The 15055-nt window shown below is 34.3% G+C and overlaps 1 protein-coding gene and 1 long non-coding RNA gene across 7 annotated transcripts in view; one reads left to right on the forward strand and one right to left on the reverse strand.

The window, feature by feature from the left end:
• Positions 1 to 7930, forward strand: part of LOC128852742 (uncharacterized) — a 33560-nt gene extending 25630 nt beyond the window's left edge. Inside the window, exon 6 of the long non-coding RNA XR_008450775.1 lies at positions 7776 to 7930. This is a non-coding gene — a long non-coding RNA (uncharacterized LOC128852742). The remainder of the gene's footprint in view (positions 1 to 7775) is intronic.
• LOC104067851 (heparan sulfate glucosamine 3-O-sulfotransferase 1) overlaps positions 1 to 15055 on the reverse strand; it is a 52887-nt gene that overhangs the window by 5031 nt on the left and 32801 nt on the right. The window contains exon 1 of one of the 6 annotated variants that reach the window (XM_054072098.1): positions 2065 to 2954. The exons of the other annotated variants lie outside the window; for them this stretch is intronic. The gene's annotated coding sequence lies outside the window, so the exon portion shown is untranslated. Of the gene's footprint in view, positions 1 to 2064; positions 2955 to 15055 lie in introns of those variants that run through there. 6 annotated transcript variants of the gene reach the window in all.

Genomic DNA, 15055 nt, shown 5'->3' on the forward strand with positions numbered 1-15055 from the left:
ATTTTTAAATTAAATTTCTTTCAGGAAGATTGAGGAATTGTTTTTGTAAACACCTTACATTTTTTCCAATTTACCTTTCTTTGTGCTGATCCAGACAGCACACTATACAGTACAATGTGTATACAGCTGCATGCGTTAGATTACAATAACTCTAAAACTAAGGCAGGACTAGATGGAATGTCTGCCAACAAAGAAATGCCTTGCAAATACCAAGGTGGAGACATGTAGTTCATTATCTAATTTAAATTCTGGAACTATCACATCTTGAAAGAGTTTTGTGAAACGATTCTTGACAGATATTTTAGGCAACTTCATTTAACCAGAAAGAACATTACTTCTAGCATTTTTGAGAAAAAGTGTTCTAGAGTCTAAATAGGTTTCTAACTAAAAAATAGAAGGTGAGAGAAAAAAGGAATTTCTCTGAAATAAACTAAAACCAGTGTAAAAAAAGATACAAAAATACTTGAGACTGGGGACTTGAGACTATGTGGTAACATAGACAGTGGCATGTTTTTTCTAGATCTGGTGATAAATGAAAAAATGCTAAAATTGACTTTTTTCTTTTATTAAAAAAAACCCAACACACTAATATTGTTTTATCCCTAATTAACTGATAGTTATCTGGTTTCATGTATCTAAGAACCGGGTGCAAATACTGTCACTCAAAGAAACCTGGAAGCTGAATGAGAAATTCATATTTAGAACTAAAGAGAGATTGGTCTTCCAAGATATTTTTCAATCTCACGTGATGTGAGTGACAGTCTATTTAGTTTACCATCTGAAATCAGCAGTTCTCTACAAAAGACACTTAGAAGCAAATAACAGAAGAGATTCTGCATTTTCTATGAACCAAAGTATGAGAAGTGTTTTTGAAAACAGTTATGCTAGTTTAATTGTTTTGCAATTAATTAGTTGTTTTATATAATAGAAATTTCTTAAGAGTCATTGCTAGAACAAAACCTCACACAGGAAATACTACCAGAAGGAATCGAATTCAGGATGTGCCGTAAAACTGGTGCTTATACATCAAAATTGCCTTTGGGAGTAATTCCATTAGTACAACATTCCAGCTTCAGCCTAAGACATTTGATTGATTTTGATGAAGCTCTAACATGTTAGATCCTGTGGTTAGGTTATAATTGCTACATAAATTTAAAGGTTTTAAAGATGATTTATCAAATATAATTGGAATGTTATTTGAATAATTTTTGTGTTGTTCTTCTGCCTTTATGCAATTAAATGCACATTTTTAGAAGATATGAAATGCTTCTTATAATGAAAACAATATATTTTACATCACTGCACAACACACTCTTTGAATCTCAGAGTAGTCCTAAGAAATTAACCTCACGATACATGATTGGAATTATAGTGCCTTATTACATGGGTTTTTTTTCCTTATTATTTGGTACTGTTGGTGTTGCTTAGTAACATATGAAATATCAACAGATAAAACACTTATTAAGCAGAAATGAAGTTCAGAAAAAAAAATCATGCTGCAGAGAGGACTAATTAAGTAAATAATACCTTGGGCTTTTGTTTGTTTTACTCTTCTAAAACTAGACTAGGCTGGAGAAGCTAATACCCCAGCTGAAAAATCATTTTAATATTGTAGAAATGTTCTCAAGACCCTTAACTGCTGCACTCTATTGTAAAAAAAGCCATCTAAGCAGCTTATGATTTATCTTGCTTCAGGGCGAAGTACAACATCATATTATTTTACTAATTTATAATACTATTAATTTCTAATAATACTTTCTACCTCCTGTAACACTTTTCATTAGACAGTTTCATAGCACTTTATGTTAATGAACTGTCTGCACCCTATTAAGGCACTGTTCTCACCTTACAGGAAATTGTAATTGACCACCCTATAGATCCAGTTCAGGAGTGCAAACGCTTTGGAAAGTCAGGGTTAATGTGATCTGCTCCAGGTCATATAACAGGTTTATAGTCCAGCCAAGAGTAAAAACCCCTGGGCATCCAATTCCCTTTCCAATTCCAACTTTGTGCCATTTCATGGCAGCCACTCACATCTCTTATAGTAAGTTATACTTGGCTTACATGCTGAACTGAAAAGCAAAGAGAGTCGTCAAAGCTTCCAAGTATTTTGTTGAGTATGGCAGTTTCTTCCCACTTGCCTCCACCCTCCATCTCAAATGAAAGAAAATAGAAACTCAGGATTGTGTTGTTTCACAGGATTCAGGCAGAAATACTCTTGTTCACTGCTGAAAACTACAACAAGGGGAGGTGTTCAGAACAAGTATAATAAAGAAACAATTTTTGTTTGAATTTTAAAAAATATATTTGGATCAAAAAAGTGTACTGCCTTTCCTGTTTATTCCTACTAGACATCAACTCATCCCAACACAGAGATCAGCCACTGAGAAGAGTACAATTCAAACATTTTATGCTTACTGGCACACAAATTTGTAACAGCTCAGTTAGATCATTATAATTAAGAACATCTCTAATGCTGACAATATAAAAAAAGATTGCAGTCTAACTATTCATAACAAAAGGTCATATAAGGTGAACCGTTTCAGGAATTTTTTAAAAGAAAATCATACTGTGATGACAGTTATGCCAGTGCAAAGTGTCCAAATACACTGGCTTTATGTAATAAATAATTATAAATAACAAGAACAACAATACAATACTGAAAGTTTTCAAATATCTGAAATAGAGCTGTTGTTTTTTTTTTCCTTTGGTAAAAGTAGAGCTAGTTACACAACACAATAAATGCAGATCTGCTCTCAGTATGGCTTATGCATTTTTGAAAAACAGGCAAATGACTAATCCAGTGTATATAGGATACATTGCTTAATACAACCCAATATAAATTTATTCAAATCCAATAAAGCAATGATTAATGCTATTAATTCAAAGCATTAAATGTTAGAAGTAATACAACCATCAAAAATCCTGTTCATAATACCTTAATTCTGCTTTACAGAATCCTCTGTGAAATAATGTAAATTTAAAAATATTTGGCACATGCCCAATAGTTGAACAAAAATGTATCCTCTTTAATACCAAGGAAAAGGAAACAAAATTCAGCTCCTTCCACCCATACAGGTCAGATATGCCCAGACTAAGTTCAGGACAAAATGAGAGCACATTTCCCAGTGTGAAAAATATTCTAAATTTTGAAAAAGTTTCCTACATAGAAACAGTTCTAAGTAGACCTTGATTTTATTACAAGCTGTGCAATTATTTTAGGTTTATGCCAGAATGAGATCATTAGCAATAGATGCAAATGAATATGTTTAGAGCTCTGTCCTAAATGTTCCAGTGAGATCTGATTCAGAAGAATCTCAAATTAACTGTTTAATGAAATTAAAGACTATGTGTGGAAGGACAGGTATTCCAGCACATGATAACCCTTTATCTTCAGATGGGGCATGACACTGCTCTGGTACACATTTACTCTATATTCCACTGCCGGATTAAGTGTAATAATTAAATAACACTCCTGTGACATCATTACTGGGTTTCACCAAAATCTGTTAGGAAAGTTTAGTCAGTTTCCATGGATATATCCAGACTGGACATGAAGAATACCTCCCACCTGTCCCCTGTGGAAAATGTCTGATGCAAACTAGAGAAAGCAATAAACGCTGAGTGTGAGAAAAATATGACTTTGGAGTTTCATAACAAAGCTTCAAGTCAAGTTGAAGAAGTAACGGACTAAGAAAGTACAAAAAATCAAACAAATAATGCAGCAGGTCATACTGCTGACAACAAATATTAACATTCCTGTATGCACTCCTGTTCACTTTCATTTTACTCTAGTTTATGGACATATTTCTAATAGGGAGGCGAACTAAGAATTCTTAAATGATGCACCACTTAAAAAAATTCAGTGCCAATGACTGTTTCAAAATGCTCGCTTCCTATCCTAACAACTCTTCTGGAAATGGAAGAGTCTAAAGCTGTCTCTAAGTGTCAAAATATAAAACATAATCCCAAAGAAAGACAAAGACATTAACATTTTAAAGTGCTAATATCAGCAGTGAATTTATTTCGACAAACCTTTTCTAATGAGATTGCAGTTTTATAACAGCCAATAGTTACTACCTTTCAGGAATAAAAACAAGAATAAAAAAAAAGATAGCTATTTGGTGACTGAAGATAGGAGCTGCAAAGTAACAGCAATTGGCTGCAGGCTTCCCTTCCACCAGGTACACAGACTATAATGGATTAAAAGCAAAGCTAAGAAAGGTTAGCATAAACTATAAACACATTAAATCACTGGCAGGTGATATTAGCAGATAGGAGTTTTGAAAAAAGTTTGCTTCCCTAAGGCTAGCATTATATTTTGTAATTCCTTCTTCTGATAACTCAAGATAGAAAATTGCCTGATGATATGACTGCAAATATATAGCAGTACCTTATATACAGTAATTTATGTAGTATAAATACACTAATATATTTCTGAGCTAAATAAACCTTCTACAGCTGTAGCCTGTTTATATTTTACAGTCTTTTTGAGAAATATGATACTCAAAACACCTACATAAAAGTTACTGAATTACAATGTCATAAAGGCTCTTAATATGTTTAGTCCATAAAGCCAGGTACATTTTAAGCATACCTCTAAATAAACATTAAACAATTCTGTTCCTATCAAGATGTAAAGCATAGATAGTCATCAGATTAATACAGATGAAAAGGCTGATTTTATAAGTCTAATCACTCTGCATATCACAGTGGCGTATTTCAAATGGAATCACATTATCATTTCGTTGAATTAAACTTTCATCTCTAATTCTTAATTATGCATCAGGACCAACATAAATTGAAGTAACAAAGATGCCATGCCAGGTCTTCAGCCAATTAAATAGTAACTGCGTGATTATAAAGGTGCAAGATGTAACGATGTATGGCTGATAACTCGCTGTTGTGTTTATTTCTACAGATCTTACTAAGGCAAAACTTCAACCTCTCTACCTCTGGTATAATTAATTGAATACTATTCATTTGCCCACGCTCATTGTCACAAAGAACACCTTAAAACTCACTGTTGTTTAGGAATTAAAGTTAGAATTTGCTGCAGAGGATTTATTTGAGACATGTCTTTCAAAGGAAAAGATGCCTCAGAGGGTCAGAGATGGCAACAGAAGCATCCGATAAGCACAAGGACAGGTTAGCTCTCTGTTGTACAGAACGTCAAATTCCTACAGGACACCCATGTCAAACAGGTGACCCTCGAACCTATTATACGCTCTTGTAAAGAGCACAGCTTGCTGGCATTATAAAACCCAAAAAATCATAACCGCCCCGGTAATCTGAACTGGTGGGGATTCTGAAGGATTACGCTTCAAGGACTCCAAAAAGGGAAGAGTTTTGGGGGCAGAACTTGTCAATATTGTACCTCACATTTTCAGCACTGGCCCAATGCAGTGTGAGAGCACTAAGGGCAGAGCTGCGTGGGGAGTTACTTAAGGCAGCCAGGAGTGACATGTGGGGAGATGGTTAGGGAGAGAAACCATGAAGCACAAGTCTTGCAGGCACAGAAGCTCTTTTGTCCCTTACCTTGAATGCTCTCCCACAGTTATGAACTTCAGCCAAGCCTGCTGACCCAAGCTCAGTATCTTACCCTCTGTTTATAATACTTTTTAAGAGAATTTGTCCAAGGCTCTGACATTAGCCTCTGAAGAAGTAGTTATATGGATGCTGACTGGTAAGAATTGGTGTATAATTGCTGCATATTGCCATGATGCAAGGCATAAAATAAACTGATCCTTCCCTTGGTGATAAGCCATACTATCCAACAATCAGCAGACTGGAGACCTTCTAATGTCAAACTCAGACATCAAGAGAAGGACCCAACTTCTTTGCTTAGGAATATTCTGGAAAGCACAGACAAAGTGAGCTGAAAATTCACCCACAATAAAACAAGCAGCAGAGAGGCCCATCAGAATTGAAATGATCTGGTTTTGCAAAGGATGACGGAACAAAGTTTAAGTAGTACTTCATTACTACATGCAACCAAACGACTTATTTATTTTTGTAACTTAAGTACTTGATATTTTTAATAGGTTTTAGTTAATTCAGGATTGTGAAAAATACTGCAGGGAAAAATAAAAAATGGCTCAGGAGCTTTTTTTTTTTTAGAGAATGACTATAAAACAGAGGATGTGCAGGAATATAAAACAGCTAAAACATAAGTCACCTAGACAATTGATTTAAGGCTGAAAAATTAATTTTGATATTATGAGTGCTGGCATAGCCCCAGCAAGAGACAAGATCAAGATAACAATCAGAGACAAAAGACCTGAGTGAGTATGATTGTTAGATGAAATAACAGGATTTGCATAACTAAGAAACATATCCAGTTCACATCAAGTTTACATATGCTGACTTTTGGTATCAAAGAATAAAAATTATACTAAAAGCACCTCATAGTATACCTTTCCTTAAAGTAAATAAACACAGATCTTGAAGCCAGAGACCACAGAAAGCAATGGCCCAGCACCTCTTAAAACTGATTACTGTCTTAGACGAGTAAGCAAATTCTTGTTAATAAAGAAGGTAATATCATAATACAGAACAGGCAAACACACTAGAAAACAAACAGATATATAATACTCTTGTTGAATAAAAATTCAATTAATTTCTTCAACACATGTCCATTATCAAGCTACATGCATATTCAACGCAGAAGGCAGCTGCAGAGACATAGGAACGAAAGCAACTGAGGTGCTATTTGAAAATGCCCAATAACCAGAGCACAACACAAAAAATATCCCAGTGTGCCAAACTCATACTTCTTTAGCACTGCTCCTCAGCCTAAACAGAGAGTCAAAGATACAGAGAGTCAGAAAATACACAGCAAGTAAAAACCAGTTGATTTTCTGGATATCACAGAAAGACAGAAACAAGATCCTTTGCTCTTTACCACACCTGTCCCACTGCCAAAATACTCTGTTTAAACACAGTAAAAGAATACTAACCACTTTGAAAGGTCTGAGAGTGGATAGCTAATACCAAATACCTATGATGCTTATCTCCAAGATTTCCAAGATTTAGTAGGGGTTCTATCTGACTGGTTTTTTTGCAGTTCTTAGTTAGGAAAGAGAGAACTAAAAAAAGCTTCTCTGCAGCCCCAATTTTTCAAACTTTGATGTACAGGCTGAACCTGTAGGCATGTCAGTGGTCCAAACGAAGTCAAAGTATTCAAGATGTGTAAACATATGTCAAAATTTTTTAAACTTCAGTGGAAAACAAAGCAACTCTTTCTTCTCTTTCCTCCAGCCCAGCCTCCTGTTTCTTGCTTCTCTTGCCTTATAAGCACACTCAGCAGCTCCTATGCATGGTGCACTTAAAAAAAAAATAAATTAATCATCTCGCTATACGTTTACCAAGTACATTATTTTTTCCATTTTCAATACATTCTGAGTTTTTCTAAGAGTGTTAACAGACATATTTTCAGCAGGTTTTCTGTGGCATCCTTTATCCGTAGCTTAGCAGCTACTTTAAACTTGTTTGAGAAACAAGTATCAACACCTTAATACCACCTAATTTGGAAGTCTGGTGTGATTCATAGAAATAAACAGAAAGCAAAGCACCACTTTCAAATCAGACTGCCTAAAAGCATATAAAATCAGAAAAATATTCCGCTGCCATTGCGCACAGTGAACAGTGCTTTACTCCATTAATAAAATGGGGTTGGATAGTGCTGAATGTAAGACCAGAGAATCTTAATTCCCCACGTAAATGGTGGTGTAATCTTTAAAGAAATCGAGCATCTGAAACTTTTGTATCTCTAGGATGGCTGAGAACTCCACTGAAGATCAACTTTCTCAGACACTAACACAACCATTTTCTAACTCAGCAAGATGGAAGAAACACACCTGAATATGTGTAAAGATTCCCTGGCAAATGTATGCAGACTACCTATTTACAGCTGATGATGTGTCCAAATATTGCAACATTTCAACTTCAAATATTTCTAAAAACTTTAAATATTTCTAAGAAAACTTTAAATATTTTTTTTTTTTTTAATCACAAACATGCAGTAATCTTGAAAGATTAACGTGTAATTTAGTTAGGGAAAGAGGATCTCTGCTGAAATCCAAGAATTACTTATCAAAACCTCTCCATCCTCCTACTCTCAGCTTTTAGTAACTTGCTGTTTGGTCATTGATACATAAAGTGGATTGCAAAGCACAGTGTTAGTACTATTTCCTCCCAGACGAGTTTGTGAAAAATGTATACTTCTATTTAAAGCAACATCATATTTAATTTTGTGGCAATAAAGGATTTTTTCCTGCATTCAAATTATGGATGTTCAGCCTTCTTACCCTGAATATCTGCCCACAGGGGAAAGTAAACCTGGATTTTAAATTAAATCTGTAACTATAAAATATGGAATAGTTATTTTTGTTTACAGCATGCTAAAAAAGGTAATGCAAGTAAGCAGTGTAAGCTATCGGTTATTGATGCCAGCTCTGTTTTAAAGCAATGGTAATAGCTTTTCCTCTCAAGAAAGGATAGTATTTCTTCTAGAAACTATAAATTGTATATATTATTTTACATTTTTAATGCTGAATTTTCATTTTAGATCTGTAGTTTGACATTTCTTAGCTAAAATATTTTCACACTCATGTCCCACTTATTCTTTACGGCATCTATCAATTTAAATATATTTCAAGCAAAAAGAACATTAATATTAAGAGCAGGTTAAACTTCTTCCAGAACCTTCCTGTCCAGAGGGGAAAACCTGACATGGATGTACTTGGAAAGCTGTCACAGCTACAATGCCTTAAAGGGAACTGTAGTCAAAAGAAAGTCACTTACGCTGAGTTTACATATAACAAACAGTTCAAAGGAAATTTTTGAGATCAGAATCAAGATGTTACAATCAAACAACACTGAAGTATCAGTGTGTGAGAAATAGGAGGTTCACTTATTGAATGTGAAAAATCTCAATTCCTATACTATGGAGCTTACCAAAATTATATAAGAAATCAGAGAGTATCATGTAAAAAACATTCATAAAGTAAAGTTACTTCCCCGACACTTTAAAAAAATGACCAACATAATTGTTATTCACAGGCTGAGAACATTTCAGAAATGAAATTTCAGTCAAATTTAAAAGTAGCAGTAGAAATAAATCATGAAGTCCAACCTATTTCATAAAACATTATGGATCTGCAGTGTTCTTAAGTATGCAAGAGAAATTGAATGTGAAGTATTTTAAATTATAACATGCCACCAGCTTCTACTAAAAGTACCACAAAGCTGCTGGTGAAAGAGGAAAAGTGGATGTTATTAAGATACATATGAAGGTGGAAGCTATGAAAACAAAAAAATTAAGCATCTGTAGGCAAAAACATGTTATTAATGATTTTAATGACCGGAGTTAGGATCTATGTTTGTGTAATAATACACACACATATATAGCACACAGAGAAATAAAGAACAGGCAGTAACAGAAACTAATGTAGTCAGATTCAATAATTTAAATTACTTGGGTTCACAAGCAAAGCAGCTGATGCTGATAAATATAGACGATAAAAGATTATTGCAAACAGATAAATGTGCATACACTGGAAATATAAACAGCTGTTCAGGCATAGAAGAACTTAGATTTGTTACAACATATCAAACCTTAAGCAAATTTAGATTTTACTATAGTGCAGGTATGTAGGAAGGCAAAAGCGGTAAGGATGAAATCATGGTTGTGATTGGAATGGAGACTGAATGAATCTGAGTTCAGTTTCCACATTTTCCTGTGGAAAACATTCACCATGCATGTTTAGAAATACATCCAGATGTTCTGAAGGGATTTTAAATTAGAGAGTTGATGAACTATGAAGCAATACCAGCCCCCATATTGAAAGATAACAATCTTAAAGCTCTCTACAATACTAAAAAAAAGTCACAGACATTGATATAAATTGATAAAAATTACATTGAAAAAATTAAGAACATGGAAGGGAACCACCATATGGTACAATTAAATCAATTTATTTAGATTACACCCTCTCTCTCCTATGATCCAACACATATTCCTTTTTGGTGAGCAAAATTTACAGATGGATTTTAAATTCTCTTACCATGCAAACTAAATAGCACAGGGAAAAGGTTTACATAGTTTACGTGACCTTTTGAAAAAATACTTTCCTATTAATTTCTGGGTACAGAAGCAAAGATTCCATGTGGATTAAAAAAATAGCTCAGAAACCAAAGTGTTACAATATGTAGGAAATCATCAGCATCCGTTTAATTCAGGTCTTTGCACCATGCATCTCTTCATAAAAAAAGACACAGGCTGAGAGTTTCAAAGGAGCCCAACGGAGCTTCAGTTACTAATTCATTTGAATTCCAAATCAGAGATGGACACCTAGATCCCTCAGATTTCCTGGAAAGCCCTACTGTTTCCTTTGTGAAACACTCAAAAAACTGTCTGAAAACTTCAGCTTGTACAAAGGCAAGTACACTATTAGTATGCAAAAGCAGTGAGAGATAATGCCAGCACAATTTTAATGTATTTTGGTAAATCAAGGGTTCAGAGTGACTAGAAACAATGTGTTTCATTCTGGTCAATCTCTCTCAAAAGAGGGAGTTCAGAGGTGGTTGACAACAGAAGATTGCAAGCGGAAGTAATTTGTTAATATAAGGAGATAGTAAAAAGAAGCGTGTATTTTCTTTTTCAGGAGTTTGTACTTTGACTGCTACATTAGATAAATGAACTGGGATAAGCCTTGATCATTCCCTTGCAAGCTCAGGAAAAATGTGTTTCAGTGAAATGGAAAGGTAACAAAATTAAAACTGACAAAATTATATGCTCTGAACAATGCATAATTAATCTAGAGGAGTCATTGCCGCTAAATATTACTGAAGACCTAAGTAATGTAAATAAAAAAAGAAACAAAGAACTGCCAACCAAGGACATTTTAAGCTGCATTTCAAAATACAGTTTTTAGTGTCTTAAATAAGCAGTCTACTATCAAATAGATTTTACAAGAGCTCAACAAGAAACAATTCAATTTGAGATATCTGCACTTCTGGAATCATAATAACCAGGTGGTAGATCTTACAAAATATGTAAGAACTTTAATATTTTCTTCCACAGAAATTTCATATAAATAAAGACTGAATAATTTTTAATATGTTTGGGTGCATTTGTTTATTGAGTTCTGTGGAAAGAGGAGCAGAGCATAATCTCCATTCCTGACTACACAGCGCCCACTGCCACAGCTCAAAGCACAACTTTTTGTGCTTCACTAGCTTTAGCAAGGATCAGGAACTACAAAATGAGAACATAACGTTTGGCATTGATATAGAAATCATAAGCAAAGTTGGATGACTTACAGAAGACAAAACAAAAAAAGGACAACATGACAGACTAGAGTCACATGCCAGAGAACAGACTGTAAATAAAAAGAAAAGAAAAAAGAAGCAAGCAAACAGAGAAAGTTAGGAACTCAGATCCTTCTACATATTACAGATGCCAGGGCATGAAGTAACATGATAAAGTTATGAATCCTAAGCAGTTACCTTGTAAAAGCTTTCAATGAATTTGATGATGTTACACTGTACAAAGAAAAAAACCTAAGAGGATACTAAGAGATTATTTTCAGCTTGTGAGTCATGTTTTCTAGCCTTCTGACCAGTCTCCCTGATCTATAGACTTTTTCTGTTGTTTCATATCCATCTTGGTCATGACATCAAAGCCTAGGCCACTCTCCTTGGATGAGACCTCACTTAACGTGAAGAAAACCAACCACCCCACTTGGCTTCAAGAAGACTATGGCTTGCATAAGTAATCCATACATTCTTCCTGCTTTTCTGCTTTGATGGCATTAATTCCTGGGCAGTTTCTAATCCATCAAATCATGTGAAATTCTTCTGTGTGGCACTCTTAGCTAGTTCATAACTAAGCTTTTATATTTATTTCTACTTGTACTTGCCCATATTAAACTGCAACCTATTTAATTCAAACCAATTCTTGAATAAAGCAACAACGTTTTTATGCTCAGTTCTGTCCTCCAGTGTGCTTGCACCCTTCCTCACTGAGTGTCACCTATGTCTCCTCCATCATTTAGGTCATTAATATAATGTATATTGGGTTTTTTTAAGCTTAAAAATTGTGTAGTCCAACGTAGCTTTCTGCCAACAGTGAACTCTGCAGTGCAACTCTCATTCAAGAAGTATTAAAAAGAAAGTATAGGAATTAAATACAAGGCAACAGTTGATGTGAGATTAAATGCAGAAAAAATATATGAATATTCACAGTGAGTAAATTAAAATAAAACTAGCCATGATAGTAACATACTTACATATAACAGCAATGTAACTTTTCAATAATAGCAAAGATGTAGAAATGCTATCCCAATCATCTCAATGGAGATGTTAATTTCTGCTAAGTCAAATTAAAGTGAACACAAGAAAAGAGGGAGATTAACTCCTTCCTTCTGCCCGGGGAGGTGGTGGAGTCCCCATCCCTGGAGGTATTTAAAAGATGGGTGGATGGTTTAGTGGCAGATAGGAATGGTTGGACTCAATAGTCCTGGAGGTCTTTTCCAACCTAGTGATTCTGTGATTCTGTGAATTTAGAACATAAGCATATCCGAAAAAGAGACAAGTTGAACAATTATTTCTTGGCAGCAGCCTTGTATAGCAGGAGTAGTTCCAAGATCCATCTATCCAGAAGCTACTTCAAAGATACGACATCATAGACACTCAATTTTACACATAAAAAGTCTTTAGCTCTCTTTTTAGGATCTAATGTCTATTGAACCTTCTCACCGTCTCACAGTCCTTTTGCAGTTCTGAAGAACGAAGACATTTAATACAACTTTGAATATTCTTAAACATTCCCAACTTTACTGCCATTTCTATTTTGAAACAGAAGCTCTCAAGGATTTGTTTCTATGCCCATTGTGACAAAACCTACCCAAATAAAAACTGTAAACTGATTCTTCTTTCTATTGCAAATAAATAACACCTGCAGTGAAGCTTTCCACCCAAAATCCCTGAAGCTTCTGTGCCATAACTAAGGACTTCAGTATTTCTTCAACAAAGTTCTTAGTTTTTTTCTATGCAACGTAAGTTCTTGGTTTTTTACAGTTTAATTGGTGGTATATTGGTAATTTGCTCCACCAGCAAATGGCACTGAATGTCCCAAATAAAATATGTGAACTACAACAACTGAAATCAGTGAAATAAGCTGTTCAGTTAAAGTTTGCTTAAAATGGTCACATATAAAATTTAAGTAGATTAATGCATACAGATTCAAGGTTCTTCAGAAAGTAAGGAAGCAATTAAAATCACTGACTTTGTTTCGCCTTTCCTCAAACAGAAGAGGACAGGTTTTGGTGCTACTAAAATGCTAGCAGTTTATGCCTTTGACAAGAATATTGCAATGTATTTAGGGTTCTACAGCGTTTTAAAAAAGGTTAACATAATACTGACTTTAAAACCAGAGAAATTACCTGTTGACACATAACATTTTATATGTGTACAGCTGTAACCCTTTCCAGCATGAATAAATGTAAAAAATCTCTTAATATAATACACATTTCAAGCACAGTCCATAAAGGCCATTTGGTAATCTACAACTTAGTTCTTGACTATCACTTGTCAATATCTCAATTAAATTATAGAACTAAATTTCCACTTTTTCTCCCTATTCAAAACATGACTAAAGAGAGCTATTCAGTAAAGTTCTTTGCCATGTTCTTGAATATAAGCACACATTAGAATTCCTTGAGGCAAAGCTATACTTAAGTTTAAAAGTGTTTGCTACATTAATTTGTTATCAAAGGTTTCATCCCCTAAGACAACCAAGAAAAACATGCATAGAATTATTTCCATATCATGCTGCAATTTCAACAACTTCTTCTTCAGTTGGTACTTCCACATCAAGTCTTAGACTATTTTAACTACATTGCTGTATCGAGCACTTGGACTTCACTTCAGCAAGAATAAACCTTTAGGCTTGTATTAATAGCTTACTTTCAAAATCATTGGAATTGCTCATACATTCTTAAATACTTGACTAAGCATGACAAATGAGCACCCAGAACCAAAAAAGGCTCAAACTAGTAATTTTCTACGAAAATAAGATTCAGAAATACACACGCAAGAACATTTCAAGACTCCATGGGGAGAGAAACACAGGAAAACTTCTTCAGAAGCTTCCAGTACATTTTAATGTTTCTGTTCTAAATAGACAACCTCTAATATCCAAGTCCAAGTTTTCACAACAGCAAGACTTCTACAAATACAATCCATAACAAGAGTGGCCAGGTACACATCATCTGATAATAACTATGCCAAACACATAAGGTTAGAGGCATATAAAATTAATAAGTATTTTAAAAATGTATGTTAAATAATTTTCAAGGCAACAGAAAATGTTTTCTCATATAAATTTATTTGAAAGTGAATATGTGCTTATGTGCTTACCATTATCAGCAATATTATTTTAATAAGTCTACTCGGAATAAGAAAGTTGATTGTGCATGTAGATACCAGAGGTAACAGTTTGTGTACATATTATCAGTTTTTAATCCTACTGATGGAAAACGGTATGTAGCATGACAATTAAAAGGAAATGCTTTAGTCTCATGCTACAGGGAGTTCCATTGACCTCTTAACTATTTATATACTAAATTTTTAATTCATTTTAATGAGCTTTCTATAAATGGAGTAGTTATTTGTATTCTGAATCTGCAAACGTTGCAAAAATTTCTAAAAATGGGTCAGTTGCAAAAACCTAAATACTTTCAGGATATTATACAGTAGTATTTAAAAAAGCATCCTCAACAACTCATGTTTAATAGAAGGCATGTATTTTAATGACAAAAATAATAATAATATGAAATTATATTAACTTAAAAAATCAGAACTCAGTAATATTCATGGGGGGACCCATCACTCAAATAATTAGAGGTCCAACACAAAAATACCTGAGACTAACCCTATAGCTCAGGAACCAAGAGTGGGAAGGGAGAGACAAAGAAATGATTACAGAACATGTTCTAGTCTGTCACAGTGAAACAAAGCTCAACTTAATCGCTTCACTCAGTATGAATGG

Source organism: Cuculus canorus, chromosome 7 (genome assembly GCF_017976375.1).
Source record: "Cuculus canorus isolate bCucCan1 chromosome 7, bCucCan1.pri, whole genome shotgun sequence".
Taxonomy (NCBI): Eukaryota; Metazoa; Chordata; class Aves; order Cuculiformes; family Cuculidae; genus Cuculus; species Cuculus canorus.